General features: G+C 40.0%; 2 non-coding genes across 2 annotated transcripts; one reads left to right on the forward strand and one right to left on the reverse strand.

Annotated features, from left to right (window-relative positions):
• The first annotated feature begins 13438 nt into the window (after window positions 1–13438).
• TRNAG-CCC (transfer RNA glycine (anticodon CCC)) lies at window positions 13439–13509 on the forward strand. The gene has a single exon. It is a non-coding gene; the product is annotated as a tRNA-Gly (tRNA).
• A 3508-nt stretch (window positions 13510–17017) lies between these two features.
• On the reverse strand, window positions 17018–17089 carry TRNAE-UUC (transfer RNA glutamic acid (anticodon UUC)). Its single transcript has one exon. It is a non-coding gene; the product is annotated as a tRNA-Glu (tRNA).
• Between the last annotated feature and the right edge of the window lie 6989 nt (window positions 17090–24078).

Consider the following 24078-nt stretch of genomic DNA (forward strand, 5'->3'; position numbering starts at 1 on the left):
AATTTCATGCTCTAGGCGGTGGCAACAGAATATTACCAAACGTTCATAGTTGTGGAATCCTAATGTACAGAATGTTTTCTGTAAAAGTTCTATTTTATCACCTTTTCCCTCAAACTAGTCATCTTATGGCATATCTATCTACGAAGATGCTGACTATCTACATGCTATGAATCCTTTCAACATTGGACATATATGCAAAAGAAATGACCTCCTTTATGACTACATAGCCCAGAATTTCTAAGAACTTTACTATTGGTGATACAGTTCTGTCCCTCAATATTCTGAGGGATTAATGACGAATAATGGTGGTGATATTTCCCTTGTAATAACCTATGAGAGGAGGCAGATTGGAGTAGTGGTAAGGAAATGTTGCCAGAAGTCAAATCGACAGTTCGAGGAGCATTTTACAATGCAATACCACTTCCGCTAGAAGCTTCTACTCTAATGACTCAGCTAATGCTCCTTCCTACAGTTCCTCCAGCACACAGTCCAGACAATAAGTAACGTTCATTCTGTGCTCAAGGTTTGTGGGAGTCAGACCAGTTTTTCTGGACTTTGAAAAGCACTCAGCTCACAGAACTACTAGGGGTGGGTAGATGTGGATTGATGGACTCAGCAATATTTTGTCATGGAAGAAAGTTATTTGAACGAAAATCTTGTACTTTTGGGGATCAGAAGAAGCACATACAGTGGTCTTAATCCTTGAAATGTCTGCACAATGACTTTCTTTCTTAGGGTTTTATCTAGTCTATATGGGTAAGATTGACTTTTACTCATAGTCTAACTTGTTCCTTGTCACTACAACTTAGTTTCTCTTCCTCCAATAGCCTCTAGATTGATTCTTAGCAGGAAGTGAAAACAAAACTTATTGGAAAGGCAAAGTAACAGAAATTTAAGTAGATTCATCCATCTAAACAAGGCTGGAACACTCCAACATTTTACTTGGATGATCTTACTATTGTCTCAATTTTGCGCATGACAAAGCTAAAAGAGGTCGAGTAACTTGCTCATGGGAAAAAAGTTAATAAATGGTGCAGTGAGACACAAACTAGCTCCAAGTCTGATTTTGTGCAGTAGTGATATAATAATTATAAGATTTAACAGAAACAGAATTATTATTAATTGACCCTGAGTATGCTTCCCTCTACACTGTAACTCAGAAATCTTTTCTCAGGTAATTAGCAGCTTTATCATGTGGAAGAGGAGGAGGCTAGAATTTAGTCAAAGCCAGATCCTCTCTGGGGAAAATTAGTCCTTTGCAGTAGAGGTATGGTGAGAATCAAGAAATTAAGCATTTACATCTTCCAGGTGGCTTATTAGCACTTGGTTGGGGTAGTAGATGTTGTATTATCTTCTGACTTTTCGGAGGATAAGCATAGTCTTCTTGTGGTCAAAATGGACAAAGGGAGACATTTGTCTTTACAACTATAATTTAAGATATTAGGGTAGAACTCAATAAAGACCATGTTCAAGACACAGTTAGCATTCCAGACTGGATCCTCTGTCCTGCCTTCTTATCACCTGACTCCATGAAGATGCTATAATATTGGTGTAATGCATGGTTTATGTCAAAATTTTCTGTTGAACACTATCTTGGAAGGAAGGAAGATAGTTATGTTTGTGCCCATTGCTGAGTCACAAAGGCTTGAATAGAATCCCTTAGTAGCAGCCTAAGAGGCAAATGCTAACCCAGGGAGGATTGAGGTGGTTCCTAAGTCACAACCATGTTCTTTCCCATTCCACTACTCACTTCTAGATCCAAGTCTTGGGTCTCCTTCCCTTAGAGACGTTGCTGTCCCTAGCATGGCCTGGTCTTCAGTTCTGTCTCTACAGTTTCAACAACTATGGTCTATGAGGCCAAATGAAACAGACGAGATTAGAGTTCTAGGAGTGCAAGGACTTCCTGCGATCATATCATTCTTCTCCCTGCTTTGATTAGGAATATTGTTATCCTAGCTCAAATAAATGGCAGTTGGTTCAGTTCGGAAGATTCACATGGGGAAAGGCCATTTCCTATATCAGATTTGTTGTACCCTCACTTCCCCAAGCTAAGTGAGTTTAAGAGCGGTTTCTCTTTTATATACATTAAAAGAAAAAACTTATACATTAAAAGAAAAAACTTGTTTTCTCTACTCATAGCACTTCTGGCATCGAATGTTTGGGGAGTTTTCCCCTGACGTTAAGCAATTTTGATACTAACTATCCAGAGTTAGCACAGACCCCACAGGTTAAGGGCTCAGTCCCACAAGACTGCCCCCCACTTCCGATGCCAGTTGCAAGTCCAGTTGGTTGTCATCTGTGTTTCTGAATGACCAGCTATTAATCAGGAGTTCTAATAACCCCCTTCTCAGGTTTGTAAAAATTATAGATAATATCCAGTTGGAAAGAATGAAAGAAAATGAATACTTTCATACATTGCCAAAAGGAGTAAATTGGCAAAGTCTTTTAAAAAAAAATGATACTTAGTAGCATATAAGCAAATTTGAATTTTGCCCAGTAGGTTAATATATTACATTGAACCATATGAAATTGTCAATATTTAACAAATTTTACCTAAAAACATGAACTTGAAGGTAGATCAAAAGAAATTATCCACACTGAAACAAAAAAAGGAAAAAAAGAGTGAAATATTTTCAAAATTTCAAGAGCGTATGGGTCAGAAGGGAACTGAGCCAGACCAAAATTTATTTTACATTTTGGTAGCTCCATTGCTGGAGGATCTGTTTATCTACTGGTTGGGTAAGGCAAGAATTTCCTTCCTACATAGGCCATGAGGGGTGGATGGCATAATTTCAATTACTCTATCAATTTCTTACTTCCTAAAAGAACACTCTTCCTTTCCTGATTCCCAATCCATATACTTCATTGTCATCCGAGAGAGTATTTTATTGTGTCTGATGTCTCTGGAGACTATTTTCCACCTAAAAATTGAGAATGTGGCCCAAGCCATAATTTCTGGATATCCTTTTGAAGCAAGAAATGAGATGACCATTCAAATAGGAAACAATGGTAATGACCATTCCTGGATTCAACATTAGATAATGCATAGACCTGTTGTATAGGCTTTGTGATGGCCAGGAGTGCCAGAAATTAGGTTTCTTGGGTCCTTCTAGTCAAGGATGTCCTTACAGTTAGAAAGGATCCCAGGGTAATCTCTCTATAGGGTCACAACCACCAAAAGCATCTCTAGGATAAAAACTGGTGGAGAATTTCTTTATCACTTTCTTGAAATCCTAAGTAAACCCTGTACTTTTGTGCTCTAGAGTACTTTAACAGCAGAGCCACTTTCCTGTGCTGACCCAGCTTCTGTTTATTTAAATCTCTACTCCTGTCACTTGAAGGCATTTGATGGAACCTGGAGCCCTTTGTTCATTAATTCCATGTAACCTGTCCTCTGGTGAGTAGTTAAAAATTTCAAGCACAGTGGAAAATGCCAAACAATGTGCTCTCAGTTGTGGGTAAAACTAGGCTATGCCATCTTATTCAAATAGGTAAAGTTGAGGCTGATAGACTTTTTGGCATTGATGGTTCTATGGTAGCATTCTTGATTCCCACTTGTGAAAACTTAGCTCAATTTCTGGCCAATATATACATGTGTATTTGTCTACCAGACTTCTAACTACACAATAAAATAATAAATGTTTAATTTTAAATAATGTGACTTGATTATCTTTTCCAAGTAAAGTCTGAGCATGTATAGGATTGCCATTTGGGGGATACAAAAGAAAAAATGTTAGATTTTGAGATTGGAGCCTTTGATTTCATGGCCCAGAATAGATTGGTAGCTGGAATGAGTTAGGAAAAAGAGGGGAAAGATAATTCTGTAGTAATTTTCTGTAATAAAATCTGTATTTGTAGTGGTCTGACAGTTTTTACAGTGGTGGGACTGTAATTTGTACTCCATCTTGTGGTGTCAGCAACTTAGATTTAAGTCAGAGCCATAGCATTAAAACATGCCCTTATTTTTTGAGGCATTTAGTATATTTTAAAAGTTGACGATAATCGTGGCTAGGATATTTAAATTAACCTTCCTTCTGAAAACAAATATGTTGGATAAAATATAGAAAACATATTCTTAAATGCATCAAGGTGATGATTAGACAATAAAGAATTACTAGGACTAAAGTAGAGGAAAAACTGGGACCCAGAGACGTAAGCAAGCATAGAAAGTACTTTTTTGCTAAAGCATTTCTCAGTCCTGCAAATTAGGTATGATAGCCTCCTGTGGCTAATGGGGAAGAAATAAAAGACCAGGCTCAGCACAAGTTGGGAAATCTACCGGAAGAGCATTCCTACAAAAAGCTGGGACCCCAAATGGCTATAATCTTAGGATGAAGATGAACTAGAAATGAAACAACTCCTATGTAATACAGTTAAGTTTTAGAGCATCTTTCACACCTTTTACTGTGTTGAAGGCACTTATAGGCTGGGAGTGCTTCCAGGGGCCTGGCAGGAAAGCCTTCACTGTAGGTCTCAAATCATTCCCAAACTGTTTTTTTTTCAAATCAATGTGTAGCATATACTCAAAGATAATGAACACAAAGAAACTAGACTCCATGGATGAGAACCAGCAGAAACATCAGGCAACAGAAACTGAGCCTAAAAATATTAGAGATATCAGAGTTATCAGAAACACTGTAAAACAATGATGTCTCCATTGTTCATGAAACAAATGAAAATTTTGAAAACACTAACTTCAAAAGATATATGCATCCCCATGTTCATTGCAGCATTATTTACAATAGCCAAGATATGGAAACAACCTGTGCCCATCAGTGGGTGAATGGGTAAAGAAAATGTGATATGTTTATGTACATATATATATATGTATATATATACACACACACATTTATACACAATGGAATATTATTCAGCTATAACAAAGAATGAAATCTTGCCATTTGCAACAACATGGATGGACCTTGAGAGCATTATGCTAAGTGAAATGTCAGAAAGAGAAAGACAAATACCATATGACCTCACTTATATGTGGAATCTAAAAAAAAAGAGCTTATAGATATAGAGAACAGATTGGTGGTTGCCAGAGGTGGGTGGGGGGTGCAAAATGGGTAAAAAGAGTGAAAAGGTACAAACTTCCAGTTATGAAATAAATAAGTAATGGGGATGTAATGTACAGCATGGTGACTATAGTTAATATCGTATTGTGCATCTGAAGCTAAGACAGTAAATCTTAAAAGTTCTCATCACAAGAGAAAAAAATTCTGTAACTATGTATGGTGACTGATGTTAACTAGACCTGTTGTGGTGATCATTTTGCAACATATACAAATATCAAATCTTTATATTGTACACCTGAAACTAATATAAAGTTGTATGTCAATTATACCTTAATAAAAATAATTGGAAGAATTTTGCTCACGAGGGACTTTTCTTAGCTTCAACTAAACATCCAGGATCACAAGACTCTCATAGGCCACACACGGCAGCAGTCTGCTCAGAAAGATGTAGGATAAGAACTACAGCTGGCTAGGAGGGCAGCCTCAGGCATTATTCTTCTCTGGGAGTAGTCCTTGCAGTAGTCTATGCAGCAATCTGCACTGTCACCTGGGAGATATCCTCTCAGTTCTCTGCCTCTCACTCTCCACTCTAGGACAGCTGAAGTGTGAGGTGTGAGGGAAGAAGACACATAGGAGCCACCCTGGCTTAGAAAGTACAAGTGCCGCAGGAGCCAATATCTCTTGCAAAAACTTCACAGCACAGTTTCTAATGTCCATGCAAGGTTTATGCAAGTTACAAGAGTCCTGCGTTCAGGGAAGTTCAAAGTATGGCTTCTCATCAGATACTTATTACTTTTGCAAGTCCAGGTGCAGTCTATCAATCAGGAGTCATTTTTTATTGTACCATGTTGCCTGGTAGTATAGTGATATTTCACCCTTATAAAGTTTCAGGAAAATAGAGCTAGAAAGTTAATTAAAGGTCAAATTATCATGCAGAAGGGGAAATTTTTGTTGTTTCTTTTTTTTTTTTTTAACATTTTATCCACAAATGGAAACTATAAAAAGTGACAGAACAGGTTTCGAGATGAGTCAAGAAAAAATTCTAAAATGATAAACCCATCCAAATGAGAACAAGCAAAGGCTATTTATTCAGAACTTGCTATAGCAAAGGAGACAGTCACCATAACTTGGATTTAGTAGAAATTGAAAGGCAGGTAGAGGAGTGGTAAAGCTTTATGGAAAAAAGGGAAGGTTTCAGGTGTGCCGTGATTGGAGGCTGTTGGCATGGGGAAGCTATAGGTGAATTAACTAGAAGCAGAGTGTCCTATATAATTGGTTAGGAGTGTGCAGATTTTGCTTTCTCTAGTTGATCCTAAGTTGGAAGCAAGGACAAAAATTAGGGAAACTGTTAGTTATTAATCAAGTCCTGGTCATTTTGGGTTGATTGTTACAGGAGTTATTGTTGGCTTCCTGTTTGCTGGAGATAATGGTTTTGACTTTCTACAACTCTGACTTATAGAGAGTAAGTTGACTTTCTAGGCTGGTTAGCGTAGATAATGGGTTGGTTTCCCAGGCTTGTTGCTGCAAATTGTGAGTCAGAATTCTATTTTTATATACGGTCTGGCCATTGTCCATTTGCACATTCAATCTCTCATCTAGAACCCATTACAATCATGCCTTTATCTCAACAGTCACCTGAAACTGCCCTTGTCAAGGTCACCAATGGCTAATTTTGCTAAACCCGATGGTCAATTCTTACCCTCATTTAATCTAATCTATCAATAACATTTGACAGTTGATCCTTTCCTCTTCCTGGAAACATTTTCTTTACTTGGTGGGGAAAAAAAGAAATTCTGAAATGAAATAAAAATGACTAAAACTAAGAACTCAGTGGAAGAGCTAACAGGAGAGGAGTCACAATTGAAGAGAGAATTAGTATAGTGGAAGATGAGGAAGAAGAAAAATTCAAAATGTAGAACAAGGAGAAAAAAATGTAATATTAAACACACAAACAATTAAAAAATAGCAAATAGAGTGAGACAATCTACCTTATTTTTAGTTAGAGTCTCAGAGGTAGAAGAGAGAGGAAACAGGGTAAAGGCAATATTTGAAGAGGTAATGTTTGACAGTTTTCCAGACAACATGAAAGACACAAATCAACAGATTCTAGAGGGCCAAGCAATCCCATACAAAGTAAATAAAGGAACATCAGTACTAGAGACATCATAGAAAAACTGCAGAAAATAAAAAACAAAGAGGGCTGGCCCAGTTGCACAAGCGGTTAAGTGCGTGTGCTCCACTGCGCAGCCTGGGGTTCGCCGGTTTGGATTCAGGGCGCACAGTAACCCACTGTTTGGCAAGCCATGCTGTGGTGGCGTCCCATATAAAGTGGAGGAAGATGGGCATGGATGTTAGCCCAGGGCCAGCCTTCCTCAGTAAAAAAAGAGGAGGATTGGCAGATGTTAACACACAGCTGATCTCCTCACAAAAATAAAAAATAAAAAAAAAACAACAAAGACAAAAATTGTAAAAAGCATCCAGAGGAAAAAAAGAGATTACATTCAAAAAGCAGCAGACTTCTATACTTCTATACTTAATGAAAATAGTCTTCAATAATTAAGGAAAAATAAGGAAACTTTCAGAGAAAAAAAGCTGAAACAGTTCTTCCCCAGCAGACCAACACAAAAGACACTTCTAAACCATGCTTCTCAGGCAGAAGGAAAATGATTCCACGTGGAAAGACAGACACAGAAAGAAAAAGAAAAGAAAGATAGTAGTAAATACATGGATAAATCTAAATTAATATTGACAGTATAAAAATGTATAAACAGTCTTCTGGAGTTTAAAAATACTTAGAACTATAATAAAAGAAAACAGCATATATGTAGAGTGAGACTAAATGGAACAAAAGTATCCCAAGATCTTTATATTGTCCAGGATGTGGATAAGGGTAATCACTGTTACTATGCTTGATAAATTAAAGATTAAGATGTAATTTTAGGGCCGACCCAGTGGCTTAGCGGTTAAGTGCGAGTGCTCCGCTACTGGTGGCCCAGGTTCGGATCCCGGGTGCGCACGGATGCACCGCTTCTCAGGCCATGCTGAGGCCGAGCCCCACATACAGCAGCTAGAAGGATGTGCAGCTATGACATACAACTGTCTACTGGGGCTATGGGAGAAACATATAAAATAAAAAAAAAAAGATGTAATTTTAAAACTAACCACTAAAAGAATAGAAGCAAAGTGAAATACAATTAAAAATATAGAAGAAAAATTGAAGCAAAGTATATAAAACAATAAAAAATATTATGTTATAATAGTTTAAAGATGACCAATCCTCCCCCCCAAAAAACAAAAGTGAGAGAAATAGAAACATAGAACAAGGAGGACAAATAGAAAAAAAAAAGATGAAAGATTAAAAATTAATTATGTAAGCAATTGCATTAAATGTAAGTAGACCAAATTATTCAGTAAAAAATAAATATTGCTAGACTAGATTTAAAAATTAGCTACCGGGGTCGGCCCCGTGGCTTAGAGGTTAAGTGCGTGTGCTCTGCTACTGGCTGCCGGTTCGGATCCGGGCGGGCACCAATGCACCACTTCTCCGGCCATGCTGAGGCCACGTCCCACATGCAGCAACTAGAAGGATGTGCAGCTATGACATACAACTATCTACTGGGGCTTTGGGGAAAAAAAAGGAGAAAGATTGGCAATAGATGTTAGCTCAGAGCCAGTCTTCCTCAGCAAAAAGGAGGCGGATTATCATGGATGATAGCTCAGGGCTGATCTTCCTCACAAAAAAAAAAAAAAAAATTAACTACATGCTGTATTCAAAAGACATACCAAAACCATAAAGTGAGGAAAAGATTGAAAACAAAAGGAGAGAAAAGGAATTTTATTGAAAACATTAACCAAAAGGTAGCTACATTAATAGACTTTAAGGCAAAAAGCATGACTTCAGAATATGCCTCTTGTGAAATATAACGATTCATTTCTAAATGCCTTTTTTGCTAATTGGTTATCATGGGTAATGATATATAAATTAATCTCCATGAGCCATTTTATTAGACAAAGAACTTCGATATTTTCTTCACTCTCCAACTATAAAGGTATAATAAACTTTAAAGATATCTTAGGGGCCAGCCCGGTGGCCAAGCAGTTAAGTGCACGAGCTCTGCTGCGGCGGCCCAGGGTTCGCCGGTGCGGATCCTGGGCGCGCACCAAGGCACCACTTGTCAAGCCATGCTGTGGCGGCATCCCATATAAAGTGGAGGAAGATGGGCATGGATGTCAGCCCAGGGCCAGTCTTCCTCAGCAAAAAAAGAGGAGGGTTGGCAGATGTTAGCTCAGGGCCGATCCTCCTCACACACACAAAAAACAAAGATATCTTATCCTTAAAACCTGTGTATAAGTGGTTATTGTCCTGCTAAAATTTAGGACGATTCCCACACCACAGCCTACCCTGAGGCCAGAACTTCCTCTTCCCTAGGGAAATCCTAGGTTATCAACTGCCTGGTGTCAGGGGAGACTGTAGGAAAGAACCCAGGATGACACTGCCTCTGGCATGAGGGTGGAGGAATGTTGGTGCCAAATTCCTTGCCTGCTCTTGCCCAGCTTTCTGATACTCTTTTTTCTCTGCCTCCTACAGAGTATGGAATGCTCATTTATGTGGCTCCTCTGATGCCAACTGCTTCCCTTATCACTGGGCCAGCAGCAGGAGGTATTCGGATCAGAACAGTCTTCTACCACCCCACCAAACTTCAAACATTGTGGTCCCCTCTCCCTTCATTTTGTCTCTTCAGAACACCAAGACTGGTGGTGACCATTTCCTTGCCCTTCTTGTATGAGTATCCCCTAAATTACTGTGTTTCCTGTGCGTGTGCCAAAGAAGCAGAGGTCTTACACTCTCAGCCTTCTGGAGCTGGCAGATTTGGAAAGAGTAGAGTTAAGGTGGACATGCTCTCTGCTTCAGCATGTGGACTGTTGACATAACCACTTGATGTAGTCTCATTGTGAAGAATGGCCATGTGGTCAGTCAGTTAGGTAGTTCAGCTGTTAATTGAGTGGTCAACAATTAAAGCTGGTTGGCTTTAGCACTTCCTAGCACTTCTCCCACACATTTCTCTCTCATCCTGCACAACTTTTATTCTGCATTTGCTATGCCCAACTAAGCCAGAAGTTCTAAATACCCCTCTATTTGTAAAGTTACCTATAGTTGTCTCATAGGCTGTTAGAAGAGGTAAATAACTAGTATTCAAAATGAACAATTGACTTCTGAGATACCAGTTTCCTAAAGTTCACTTAATGTATGATTTTGACCATTTGTGATGTTGTAATGATCTGTACAGTGACCTGTAGAGAGAAATTTCTTTATTGGCCAAATTCCTCATCTTTCTGGTCCAATGTAATATATAGGAAGTTCAAGAAAAGTTTATGGAATGACAACCGAAAAGAGAGGATGAGACTTTCTCTATGTTCCTCAGATCTCCTCATAGGGGTGCATTTATATGCATCTTGACAATAGAAAATCAGTTGAATATAGGCATGACAAGGGAGGGAAATCTTCTGACCTTTTCCCAAAACTAATTTCCAAAGAGAGAAACACATTAAATAACTAATAACTAAATAATTAAAATTATCCTTCATATCTAGGACACTCATTTGCTAGTAGGTGATGTCATGGTGTCAGAGGTTATGCACATGAGTTTGGCAAGAATATTAGTTCCAAATGTTACATGTCCCAGCAACACACCAGAACTTACTACCTGCCTTGGGAGATGTACCCCAGAGGAGCAGTTGTGCACCCCGCATGCCAAGCACTAATCCTGCCATGATCATAGCCCTGTCCCAGTCCCAAGTCTGCCAAGTCACTGTGTAGACACATTCTTTAATAACTTTTGTCCCCAAAACATTGCCCATTTTATTCTTTTCCTCCCTTTCCTTAAATGACTGCAGCGTTGTCCCTGCCTGTTGGATCTTTGCATAGACCAGACTTGCCTTTGGAATAAAGACTCAAGTAAAGTTAGTAAACAAAGTTACTGTGGTGGAGAAAAAAGAAGAAAAATGGCTGTATATACTGGCCTGCAATCAAACCTGGGTTGCTCAGGTGGGAGATAATGTGCTTGAAATTGAAGTACCAGTATTCTTAGTTTAAAGTGTCCTCCATCATTCATAACACATCCAATACTTCATGAAGTTGTTTCTCCCACAACCCACAGCAGGCCCTAGGACTTCATCTAGTGGCTTCTTCACAGAAATGGAGCCACTTGTCCATACCTGGACTCAATGACCACACAGATCTCAGCTACACTAAGCAGCCTACTGTTTCTGGAGCTTGGTCTAGGGTGGAAGATAACCACAGGTGGGACCCAGCTCCTTCTAAAGGATACAAATTCTCAGCTAAGGAATCCAAAATTGTTCCTGTGTGGAGACCTCTGTGCTCCTAGGATACCTCTGAAACTCGACTACTAAGAATTCTTATAAGATCAAGTTTCAAAATGTTTCCTCTAGGGAACTCCCTAAGGTGCCTTTTGGTGGCCTTTACCCCAGGTGCTAGGGATCTGACTTGGTGAAACTGAAAAGTCAGAAGGCCAGGTATGCCAACACAGTGACTTATTTTCGTCCTTGCTTCATAATTTCCAAGCCCTGCCAGAGACTTGTGCTTCTCTGATATGTACATGTGTTTCATAGCCAACACATATCCAGAACCCACTAGCTCCAAGGGTTGATCCACTGCAATTCTTTTCCCAACACCTCCCATAACTCCTCCAGGGCTCCAATGCCAAGGGGAGGAAGAGTGCTGTTGTTTAGCTACTGTGTTGGTTGATGTGCATTTAGGCTACAGGTATGTCCAGATTTACACCATATAATGGTCAGTGAGAGTGCAGTGTGGCAAATGGATTGGAGTAGACTAGACTACCTGTAGAGAGGCTGGTTTTTGATCTGCTTATATTAATGGAGGTAAGAGGTGATAGATGGAAGAATGTAGTGATGAAGTGTCAATGAGTTTGTAGAGAGTCCAATAAATTTAAGCACTATTTATTAATTATACTGGATATAAATTTCTGTGCTGGGAGGATGAGAGAGTTTATCCAAAACGGATAGCAAGATTTGGTTTGGGCAACAGGATGGACAGTGGTGAGGGTAAATGTATTAGGCAGGGGTAGAAACAGACTTGGGTGTTGTTTTGGTGATTGACTGAACACAGGACAATGCACTACCGCTTGGGAGATGCTGTGCCTGGGTCTGATCGTAGAGTGTTGAGGTAGAGGGTGGTGTATGATGCTGACAGGGAACTCACCGGTGCGTTGAGTTTTAGCATTCGTGACTCTGAGACGCATATGAGGCACTGACTTGTGAATTAGGAGTTGTGAGTTGGAAGTGCAAGTTTGTAGTTTAGAAAGAGATGTGGAAATCAATGTAGACCTGGTTGATGTAGGTGGTGATTGTAAGCATGTTGACCAGAGCTGGTGTGTGTCTTGGGTGTTGGGCAGAGTGCAGATAGAGCCAAAGCTCTTCAAGGTTAAGGTGATGGTCATTTGTTGAGCTCAAGTTTATGACTCAGCCTGGAACTAGCTTGCCTTCTCAGCAGGAGAAACATGATTGCACACCTGCAGCTCCTGTCTTTTCAAAAAGTCATAATGATTTCTAGTCCCAACATGTAGGGGAGCTCTCCAGGTTCCTTTCTTCAGTTTAATTTCTCCAGAGAAAACTGAGGAAAGAACTCTCCCCACTATTTGAACTTCACCAAAAGACCACTCAGTTAATATTTCAATGATCAATACTTCTTTAAAATAGTCGACTCCTCATACAGCTAATAAATCAAAGCTTATTAACTTAGGAAATTGGATTATCCCCAAAAATTAAACATTGATTGGAAACAATATTAATCTTTTTGTACCATATATCCATTCAAGTGTTTTATACCCCTTAAAAAGCAGGCACATAATATTGTTATAATGATTACAAGACTGATCATTACTCTTTTACCAAAAAGAGCTACAAAAGAATAACTCCATAGACCAAAATTTATTTCTTCATTATCTCTATCTTGAGTCTGTCCTTTTTCCCCCTCTTTCTTCTAATAACTAATTCCCGTTCTGATTCTTATTTCTTCCTTGGATGAGAATTTTATTTACCTAACCTACAAATTTGATTAACTTCTCAGAACCACTAAAACAACAGTTTGAGGTTGACAATTGAAGACTTAAGAACAGAAACAAGGAACCTGGATGAATTTCTGATGTTTTTCCTTCGGAGTGTGTAATGCAGTTGGAAAGTCTTTTTCAGACGTAAGAGTTTGATCAGACAAATCAGATATTTTGATATTTATAGTTATGTCAGTATAACTTTCCTGTAAAAACCTTCTGTTTGGGTGTCTTTGTTAGCTATCAGTCAACACTATAAAAAGCCTCTTTCGGAGCCATTGGTAAGTCTTTCTGAATACTCTAATTGTTCCGCCTGCAGTACTAAACAGGGGAGCATTGGTGGTTCAGTGGTAGCATTCTCGCCTCCCACGCGGGAAACCCGGGTTCGATTCCAGGCCAATGCAGGAATTTTGGCCCGCTGTCACTGCTTTACGGTTTTTATATTTCTACCCAGCAAAATTATACTGCACAGGCAACTGCGGTCCTATAGGGTTTTGCTTGCTGCGGCTGTAAAACGAGGACAATGTCAACCGAACTGGTGGGGCTAGAGCTGGAGCTTAAAACTTTCAGAAATCCATCTAATAATCAGAGACCGGGCAGTGCTTGGGCTCAGCAACCACTTAACGAGCCTGTCTCTGAAAGTGGGAGTGTTTCCGGTGGCTCTGGGCTTTAGAATATTTGGACCTAAGACCATTGTTACTTTCAGCCTTTTTCATGGAAGATCTCAGGAACCCAAAGAGCCATCAGGTCACTGATTCGCGGGCTGGACCTTGGGCTGACGGCTGGGCCGCGTCTCACTGTGGAGCGAGGATGAAGAGATAAACGTCCTTGCAGGAGAACAGCCACAGGACACCCCAGCAGCGAGAGAGGCATCAGCGGCCCAAGGAAAGGGGAGGCGTGTGGGGAGGAACCCGCGTGGACAGGAGGGGACCCGCGGAGAGGGGACCTCGCGCAGAGGTGGCGAGAGGCCCCGGGGTCTGTACACCAGACACGGTGAACCCAATTAGTTAACATCGTCAGCCACGGCGCCTCTGCGCCAAAAGCAATTGCAGAGCTGTGCTTACTGTTGTGGGGCTGCTCCCCCAAGCCCCCCATCGCTCTCTTTCCCTCGTCCTGGCCTCAGGTAATAAGAAGCCTCCCCACCGCTCCAACTGACCTCAGGCTGGTTCCACCTCTTTGCACACCCTGAACTCCCAGTCAAGGAGATAAAATGGTCTCCTGGCTGCTGTTGTCACTCGTCAAGTGCAAGGGTTAAACTCCTTGGTCTGTGTTCCTGTAAGAGAGTGTGAATTCAACTGACAGAGTTTGGGTAAAACTTGCAGTAAAGAGAAAAAAAAGTTAAAGATATGAGTGAGGCTTCTGAGCCAATTCACTATACGTTGTGAAAATGTATAATTGAAATTAATGAGTTACATGCTTCTACTACGAATTCTATTAAAATGTTAGAGGAGATTCTTCTGTTCAGGGTACTGTCACATGTAAAAAAGTGCTAATGGGACAAAATCCCCTGACATTTGCTACCAATGGAAGGGTCAAAATTTAGCATGAGTGCCTATACCCTCTGATGTCCAAAGTTTCACTGTATAAAGAAGATCCTGTTGGGTGGCAAGTCAAAGATTTTCATCTCAACAGCTTTGACTTCAGTGTTATCAGACCTTTGCTAGCAGCAGTGACTGATAAACCCCAAGAAAATTCAGTAGCTTGCTTGCCAAGTAAAGTTTCTTGGAACTATGCGGATAAATCCCTCTGGCAATGCTCAATCTCTCTGGCAGCCGAAAGGAAAAAATAAAAAAAAAACCTGCTTTTCTCAGGAAGTGAAGAACTCTATATTTCTGACACAGAAGCCACTACTGCATGCTAGACTTATAACTCCTGCCAAAGTTTAGCCTGTTTGTTTTACAGTAAAAATTGTTGTTCTACTGTCTTCTGATCTCCATACTTTTTGATGAGAAATCTACATTATGGTTAAAATTTGAAAAATACAGAAATAACATTAAAGTAATAATTTCCATTGCCTCCAAACTGAACTCTTCAAAATAAACAGTATTTTAAATATGGTGGGTCTAATTTCAAAAATCGTGGAATTAGAGCACTAACTGGTAGTGTTTGGCCAGAGGAACAAAGAATTCCCAAATCTCATTCTGCCAATAACTTAGGTTCCCTGGTGGATGTGGGGGTTCCTGAGGGAACAAAGAAAAGTGGCAAGGTGTATGTAATCACAGTTTGTTATAGGTAGGGCTTGTGCCACAGTAGAGAGAATTCCAGTAAACTGGACCAGAGCATAAGGTTCAGTTCAAGGTCTTAGAGGTTTTCCCTTCTAAGCACAAAACAAACTTTCCCAAATGAATCTGATGGTGCAAGTCCTGTGAAAGGAGGTGGCCAGAAAGAAGGCAGGTGGAGTGGGGATGCAGGGTTAGAAGCTCCCCTTGATACCAGCCAGGTGACAGTTTGGATGCTCAGGTACAAAAGGGGCAGGAATAGACACACCCTTTCATATGAGGTTTTAATATATGGCGTTCTCAACCACTAGGAAAGGAAGCTCAGCCATTAGAAAGAGAAGCTCAGTATCTGTCTGGGAACATGAAGAGTGAGACGAGTGTTTGCTCGTTTGGGTATTAAAAGTTAGGGATGAGGGAAAGCAGAGAATTTCCCTTCTCTACGTGAATATTTCCTCTTGATTTTCTGATGTCATTCCAAGTAATAATAAGAGAGAGATATATTAGCTAAGTCCTTCAAAAGACCCTTTTCTTCCCGTTGTCACTCCTCCTGCATATCACACTGGGCAGGAAATGGGCGACACAACCGGCCAAGAAATGCCATTTTAATATTATAGCATAGTCCTTTAAAGTATGTGAGAACATGGCATACATTCAACTAATTTCAGAGCTACAGTACCTAAGAGGTCACCAACACCTTCCCATTATATTTCCCTTTTTGAATTATAAATAGTCGCATTATATGTATTTATATATGTAAAATATATATAAAATGGTATGTATTACTGCACAGTTGAACATAACTCATCAGGTAATGTTATACAGTGGGTAACACATAACAGCATAAACCAACTATATCAATGTGAATAATGTAAGATGTGACATTTTCTTATTGAATATTATTATTTTTATTATAATTTATTATTATATTATTAACTTTTAATTATCATTAAATTTCCTTTAGAGAAATAAAAACACAGAAAAATTAGTGATCCAATAAAGAATTTTCCCTTCACTAATGTCCACATCAAAATAGATAAAGTGGCCATCAAAATGAAAATTAAATTATGAGAAAAACTCCTCTCTGGTTTTTAAAAATCTGCTCTGGTTCCAACTAGTCTTAGGTCTTCAGAAGCTAATACCTTTATTTCTGGTGCTTGCTTATTTCTGCCAACACTTCCAAAATGGATTTAGGGACCATCCAGTGCACTACGTTTCCGAAGTTCCTAAAGGTCAAGTGTTCTCACGAAACTATCCAAGCAAGAGCTCCATATCCACAAAATCTACAACGAGGGAGACCACTGCAAGCAAAAATGCCCAGGCTTACATTTTTATCGCGACTAACCTTACCTGGAAGAAAAGGGTAAACGCCAAAACAGAAGAGAACAGAGAAAGAGTTTTGAATTCATGCTGAAATGCTAGGCAGTTCTTCCAGTTTGTCTCTTGAGGACGTAACGTCTATGGAGAAATTGACAATGAAGAGATTGGTTGATTGTAAATAAAGTTTAATATTATATCTAAAAGATATACGTTGGTGGGCGGTGGATAGGGGAGTTTTAAATTCACCCTACATTTTACCTAACAGTAAAACCACTTTCCCCATCAGTCTTGGAAAACCTGAACCGCAGCAGTTAGAAAATGCCAAACTCAAATCAACAGGAACGAAAAGAACCCTTGCACCGAGGGAACCTCTGCCTTCCCTGACCGGGAATCGAACCCGGGCCGCGGCGGTGAAAGCGCCGAATCCTAGCCACTAGACCACCAGGGAACTGCAGCACCACGTTACTTATTTGATCCTTTGGGCGAGGGCTACCCCTGCACTGACCTCTGGAAAAACTCGTGGGTCTACCCTTCCCTGTGCTGCCCGCCCTTTTAAGGAATTGTCCCAGAAAGCCATTTCCTCCCTGCTTTCTCCAAAAGGCGAGCCCGCACACGACGCACTCAGCGCCGCTCCCACACAGTGACGCGCCCGCGAGGCCCTCAGGTCCACCAGTCCCAGTCCCGGAGCGAGTTGCCTCGTCCCGGCCGCACCTCACAACTGCCCTGGAGACGCACCTTTGCGAGGCGCCCACGTGTGGAGAGAAGGTAGCCAGAGCTGGGGAGTGGACCAGGTTGTCAGGAGGCGGCGGGAGGGGAGGCGCCCAGGGTTAGACCCTTGGATCCCCAACATCATAAAGGACTCTGAGGGATGCAGGAACGGAGACGGCGTGGATGGAAAACTCTTTCAAGGAAGGCTTGGGGGCCCTGAACTGGATTCTGGATCTGTCCCCTATAACCTGCTGCACCTGCAGATTTCCCAGCTTAGCTGATAGCAACTCCATCCTTCCGTATGCTCAGGGCAAAAAACTTGATGCCGGTCTTTCTCTCACACCGCACATCCCATTTGTCACAAAATCGTGTTTCCTCTCTGATTAATTGTGGACTTTGATCCACACAATCTTTCTCTTTCTTGGTCTCTGATTTTGGCAAACGACTCTCCCGATAAAGGCGTGGAGATTGACTCAACTCGCGACCCTCCGTCCGCTAAGACTTTAGGGTTTGAGACCTTTAATCTCGAGACCGTGGGGTTGGGCCACCGTCGACACTTTTCTTTGGCTCTGCCGGTCAAAATCAGCCTCTTCTAGGCCTGTCCTCGAGGGCCAAGGGCAGGGCTGGGCCCCGTCAGCGTGGCCCCTCTCGCCGGGTCAGGAGCCCCCCCCACACGCCTCCAGTGGGGCCTCCAGAGAAGCTTCAAGAGGCGTTGATTCAATTTGCCGGGATCCCGCGAGGCGCGGGTGCGCGGTGCGCGCGGGCGCACGCGGCGCGTGTGTGGTTCCCGGTACCCGCTGCCCTCCCAGCTCCTCGCGTTCTCACCCGCGAGCGGTAACGTCCAGGTCAGACTGAGCGGCGAACAGGCCCAGGCAGGGAGATACCTGTAGGAAAAGGTCCGTCTCCCCTTTAAGTCCTGTCCAGTAAGGATCAAAAAGACGATCTTGAAGAGACAGAAAGGGGGAGATAGAAATAGATCAAAGGGAAAGGAAGAAATCCTATGAGATTTCCTCATCTGAAAGCACTGTGAAGATCAAGTCGGCGTACTCGGGGACTTGGTGCTCCCGTCGCTGGTGAGGGTGAGTCGAGTTCCCGTCTCCAGTTGGAGCCAAAGCAGACAAACTTGACCTGACTACCAGTGAGCAAGTAACCCCTCTTCCTCCCCATTGAGCAGCACTTGAACGTCTCTCTCTAGGCTTTTTATGGATTCCAAGGATGCAACCCATGCTTATTTTTACCGCACTCACTTGAAGTAAGAATACTTGACAATCTTTTAGCAAAGAAACGGTTTCTGACGAGTTTTGAAAGAAGACTTTCAGGTGTGGGGGAAATATGAAAACCACTACACTTAGGGAAGGCAGCTACTGTTAAGAATGACACACACCCAGGAACGACACTTCAACCAGGTAGATTTGTCCCTTAGGTTGGGCCCATTTCATTTTAAATGCACTGTTGGTGGAACTTAAGATGAATCTAGGACGTTCAGGATTAATATTTTAATTTTAATAGTTTTTAATTTAAATACACATTCCAAAAGTTATATAACAAACACATGAAGCCAGCCTTATGCCATTTTTACAAAAATGGGAAAGAAAGATGATATATAAATGACAAAGCCTCATAAAATGGCCTTTAAATATTAGTTGTTTCCACTAAAGTTTTTCTTCATTGGATAGGTAACATCTAACACCTCTTTTTACAAAATCTGACAATCACTGCAAGACCCTAAAATCAACTTTCTAGTTCCAGCCTACTCCTCCCTATACCTTTCCTCGCATAGCCTTATCATCTTTTCTATACCATTCACCCTCAACCTCTAATTTGTAACCCCACACTCAACAAGCAACGCAGTAAGTTAGGGGCCCTCCATGGGACTCTGTCTTCCTACAAAGAACAGAATATTGCAAATCAAACATTGTATTCACAGTCATAAATAATAGACAAGAATTTTTTTCTGTAACCAAATGCCTAGAAAATGAACTTTTTTTTCAAGAAAAATCTAGATTCATTGTTGAGTGTTGCAGACATTTTCTCTTTCAACCAGCTCTGAAGATAACTGGAGATTTAATTTCCCCAAGGGTTGAAATAGAGGATCTTGGGCTAAGAGGTCAGTCATAATATGTGACGGCATGTGTCCTACAATGAAATGAGAGGGATTAAGTGACAGCGTATCTTGATTTGTGTGGTGGCTACTTCGGTATGTACACATTTCAGAATTTATTGAGCTGTGTGAAAAAGTCAAACCTGGAAGACTTTAAGACTTACTATTAAGCTGTTTATTACTATAAATAAGAGAGTGTGGGAGTAGCAAAAGGATACATGTATAGACAAATAGAACTGAATTGAGACACCTAAAACAGACCCACTTTACAGTGTCAAATTATTTTCGAAAAAAGGCACTAAAGCAATTCAATAGGGAAAAGAATATCACTTCAACAAATAGTGCTGGAACGACTGGATATCTACATAGTAAAAAAACTTTGCAATCCCTACCTCATAAGATACACAAAAGCTAATTTGAGTTGGATCATAGACCAAACCATACAAACTAAAACTATAAAGTTTTAGAAGAAAATACATAAGGATATCCTTATGACCTGGTGGTAAGCAAAGGTTTCCTAAATATGATGCAGAAAGAAATAAGTAAAAAAGAAAAATGATAAACTAGTCTTTAGCAATATTAAAAACGTCTTCTCATCAAAAGATACCATTAAGTAAGTGAAAAGGCAAGTCACGGACTGGGAGAAAATACTCACAAAACATATCTGACAAAGATCCTGTCTCCAGAATATATAATGAACTCCTACAACTCAATATTAAAAACTGAAACACCCATTTTTAAAAAATGGGCAAAAGCTTAAACAGACACTTCAGAGAGGAAGATATACTAATGGCCAGTAAGTACATAAAAGAGTGCTTAATATCATTTGTTGTTAAGGAAATAGATATTAAAATTGCATTGACTGCATTAAAACCACTTCACCCAGTAGCACGGCTAAAATTATAGTCTGAAAACACCAAATCTTGGTAGAGATGTGGAACAGCCAGAATTCCCATACATTTTTAGTGGAATGTAAACTGTTGTAACTGCTTTGGTTCAATAGTTTCTTATACATTTAAACATAAATTTACATAAACATCCCTTTGTCCTCAGATATTCTTCACCTAGATATTCTTCCAAGAGAATTGAAAACATATGTCTATGTGAAAAAAATTGTAACAAGAATGTTCACAGCATTTTTATTCACAATAGCCCAAACTTAGAAACAACCCAAATATCCATTATCAGGACACTAGTAAACAAATTGTGGTATATCCATGCAATGGAATACTACTCAGCAATAAAAAGGAATGAACTTTTGATATACTCAACAATATGAATAAAACTCAGAGATATCCTGCAGAACAACAGTGTGCATACTACATGGTTCCATTTACAAGAATTTCTAGAAGAAGCAAAACTAATTTAAGGAGCAAAATATCAGCAGAGTGGTTTTCAAAAATAAATAGGGTGACAATGAAGATGATGATTCTATTAATTAAAAAATTACTGATTGAATAGCCATTAAATTCAGGCACAACTAACAACAATAGAACAAAGTAGACTACTCTTATTAGCCCCATTTTACAGAAGAAAGAATTGAGGCACATAAAGTTTAAGTTACTTGTCCAAGGCCACACAAAGGCTGAACCAGAGTTACAAATCAGATCCTGTGCATTTGAGCACAGATTGACTAGGTCTTTTTTCTTCTCAGTTTTAGGTATTTCTGGTTTTCTCAGCTGTAGGGGTGAGAAGAGGAGAGAGAAGGAAAGAAAAGGCAAAAGAAGAAATGAGAGATGGAAGCACAAGGATCTGTAGTCGTCAAAAAGCAGAGCAGGAAACTATTGTGAATGTTTTCACATCAAAGTTTATAAAAATTTCTGGAAGGCTGGGTTGGTGGTTTGCAAGCCATGGATTCTATAGTGGTTAAGTATTGTGCTGAGGTCAGAAGATGAATTATAGATTTAAAAGCTGAAAACAAAAACATTAAAGCTTCTAGAAGAAAATGTAGGAAAATGTATCCACAGTCTTGGGGTAGGAGAGATGTCTTAGAGTAAGATGGCTTAACAATAAAAAAAAAAGATATTAGGTTTCATCAAAATTAAAAACCTCTGCTCATCAAAAATTACCCTAAGGAAGTAAAAAGGCAAGTCACAGACTGGGAGAAGATATTTGCAATATTCTTATCTGAAAATGACTCAAATATTGAATATATAGAGAACTTTTAGAAATCAACAATAAAAGCCAAACCATTTAAAAATGAGCAAAATACTGGAATTTTTCACAAATTCCACAAAAGAAAATTTCTAAGTGGGCAAAAGGCATAAGAAAAGATGCTCAATATCATTACTTATTAGGGAAACACAAATTAAAACTATGATGAGATACTTTTATGCCCCAAAAGAATGAGTAAAATTTTAAAGACAGAGAACACCAAGTGCTGACAAGAATGTGGAGTAACAACATCTTGTTGCTGTTGAGAAGGTAAAATCGCACAGCCATTCTGGAAAACTGTTTGGCAGTTTCTAATCGAGTTAAATTTACACCTACCTCATGACCCAGCAATTCCACTACAAAGTGTATACTCAAGAAAAATGAATGCACATGTCCACAAAAATAATTGTACAGGTATATTCACGGAAGCTTTGCTCACAATAGCCAAAACTAAAAATAACCCAATTATTCATCAATGGCAGTATGGTCACACACAGAAATAATACTCATCAGTAACACCAAAATAATACACTCATAATAACGCCAAAATAATACACTTCAACATGGATGCATCTCAAAAACATTGTTATATGAGAAAAAAGCCAGGCACACAAGAAATTATATACATTTATGTGAATTTCAAAAAGTCAATACTAATCTACAGAGATAGAAATCAGAATGGTTATCTACTTAATTATGTTTTTGTTGAACCATTTTAAGGTAAGTTACAGACATCATGATCATTGAACCTAAATACTTCAGCATGCAAATGACTTCATCTCTTTGAGTATCACTTATGGACTCCAATATTCCTTTATTCAGTCTTTCAGTCCACTAGACTGGCGTCAGCAAACTTGCTCTGTCAAGTGCTGGGTAGTAAATATTTTAGGCTTTGCAGGCTGTATGGTCTCTGTTGCAGCTGCTCAACTCTGCCATTTTAACACAAAAGCAGCCATAGATAATACATAAATGAATAAGCAAGGCTGTGTTCCAATAAAACTTTATTTACAAAAACAGGCTGTGGGCTGGATTTGGCCAGCAGGCCATAGTTTACTGACCCCTACGCAAAAATCGCAGTTCTTTTTCATGCTCAACTCATCATCACTCATGCCAGTGGGAATCCCTTCAAGCTGGCTATGTGTTTTTGAAAAGATCTACTAGTTTGTTAATGAATCATTACTTTCCGGTCCAAGCTTTCACATGCTCACCTTGTAATTCCCTTGCACCTTTCCTGTAAGCAGTCATTTCTTTAAGGTCTTAGTTCATTTTGTGTGGAATGGTATTAAAGGCCAAAACCTGGACACTATGGAGACTCCTTGAGCTTTTGGTGATGTTGCTTCTAAACCAATTCAGTTCACAATGCTAAAATAGATTTTTTTTTTTTTAGATTTTTATTTATTTGTTTTTTTCCCCCAAAGCCCCAGTAGATAGTTGTATGTCATAGTTGCACATCCTTCTAGTTGCTGTATGTGGGACGCGGCCTCAGCATGGCCGAAGCGGTGCGTTGATGCGCGCCGGGGATCCGAACCTGGGCCGCCAGCAGCGGAGCGTGCGCACTTAACTGCTAAGCCACGGGCCGGCCCTAAAATAGATTTTAACTGAATTTATTTATTTTACATATATATAGTGTCCATTTAAAAGTGATGATTATGCTTGTTTTTGGCCTTGTAATTTTTTCTTTTCTCTTGGGCTCATAATCTTGATTCTCAGTTAACAAAGTTAGTTGTCTACTTGTTGCTAAATATAAATAAAATCCTTTCAAAACAACAACAACAAGAAATCAGAATGGTTTCTGGGCTGATGAAATTTTCTGTAACGATCTAGGTGATGGTTACATTTGTCAAAATTCATTGGGCTGTGCACATAAGATTTGTACATTTTACTCTGAATTATACTTCAATAATATACTATATAGTAGCATAAAAATTGGGTGGGGGAGGCGGAGGATGGCATTGAGTTTATGTTTTATTATATTTATTAGATTTTATATTATTTAGATTTTAGTGTAAAATACCATGTTGAATGCAAACTCATAAAAAGCTCGTTGTCACAGCGTCTAAAAACGCCCCATTGACATTTAAAATATCTCAACCAAAAAAAATGGTTACCACCACACGGTTACATTAGTGGAAGCTACAGGCACCGCACTTGACCTTTTGGGATAGTTCTGCGCGTGCTCAGATATGGGGCACGTCGGAGCTTTCTAAAGACCAGCCCTCATGTTTGTGTCCGCTGAGTTTTCCTCCCCTCCTTCTGACCCCAAGGTGCTGGAGAGCCAAGGTAAGCCCGGCTCTCAGGCCACAGATAAGGGGTGCAACCGGTGAGGGGATTAAAAGAGATACTAAAACATACACCAAATCTTGTCGAGAAAGATGCCAGAAGCTGCCATGACTCGGATTCGAACCGAGGTTGCTGCGGCCACAACAGAGAGTACTAACCACTATACAATCCCGGTGTGCCATAGATCAGCAGGC

Source organism: Ceratotherium simum, chromosome 2 (assembly GCF_057802395.1).
Source record: "Ceratotherium simum simum isolate JZ-2026a chromosome 2, ASM5780239v1, whole genome shotgun sequence".
Classification (NCBI taxonomy): domain Eukaryota; kingdom Metazoa; phylum Chordata; class Mammalia; order Perissodactyla; family Rhinocerotidae; genus Ceratotherium; species Ceratotherium simum.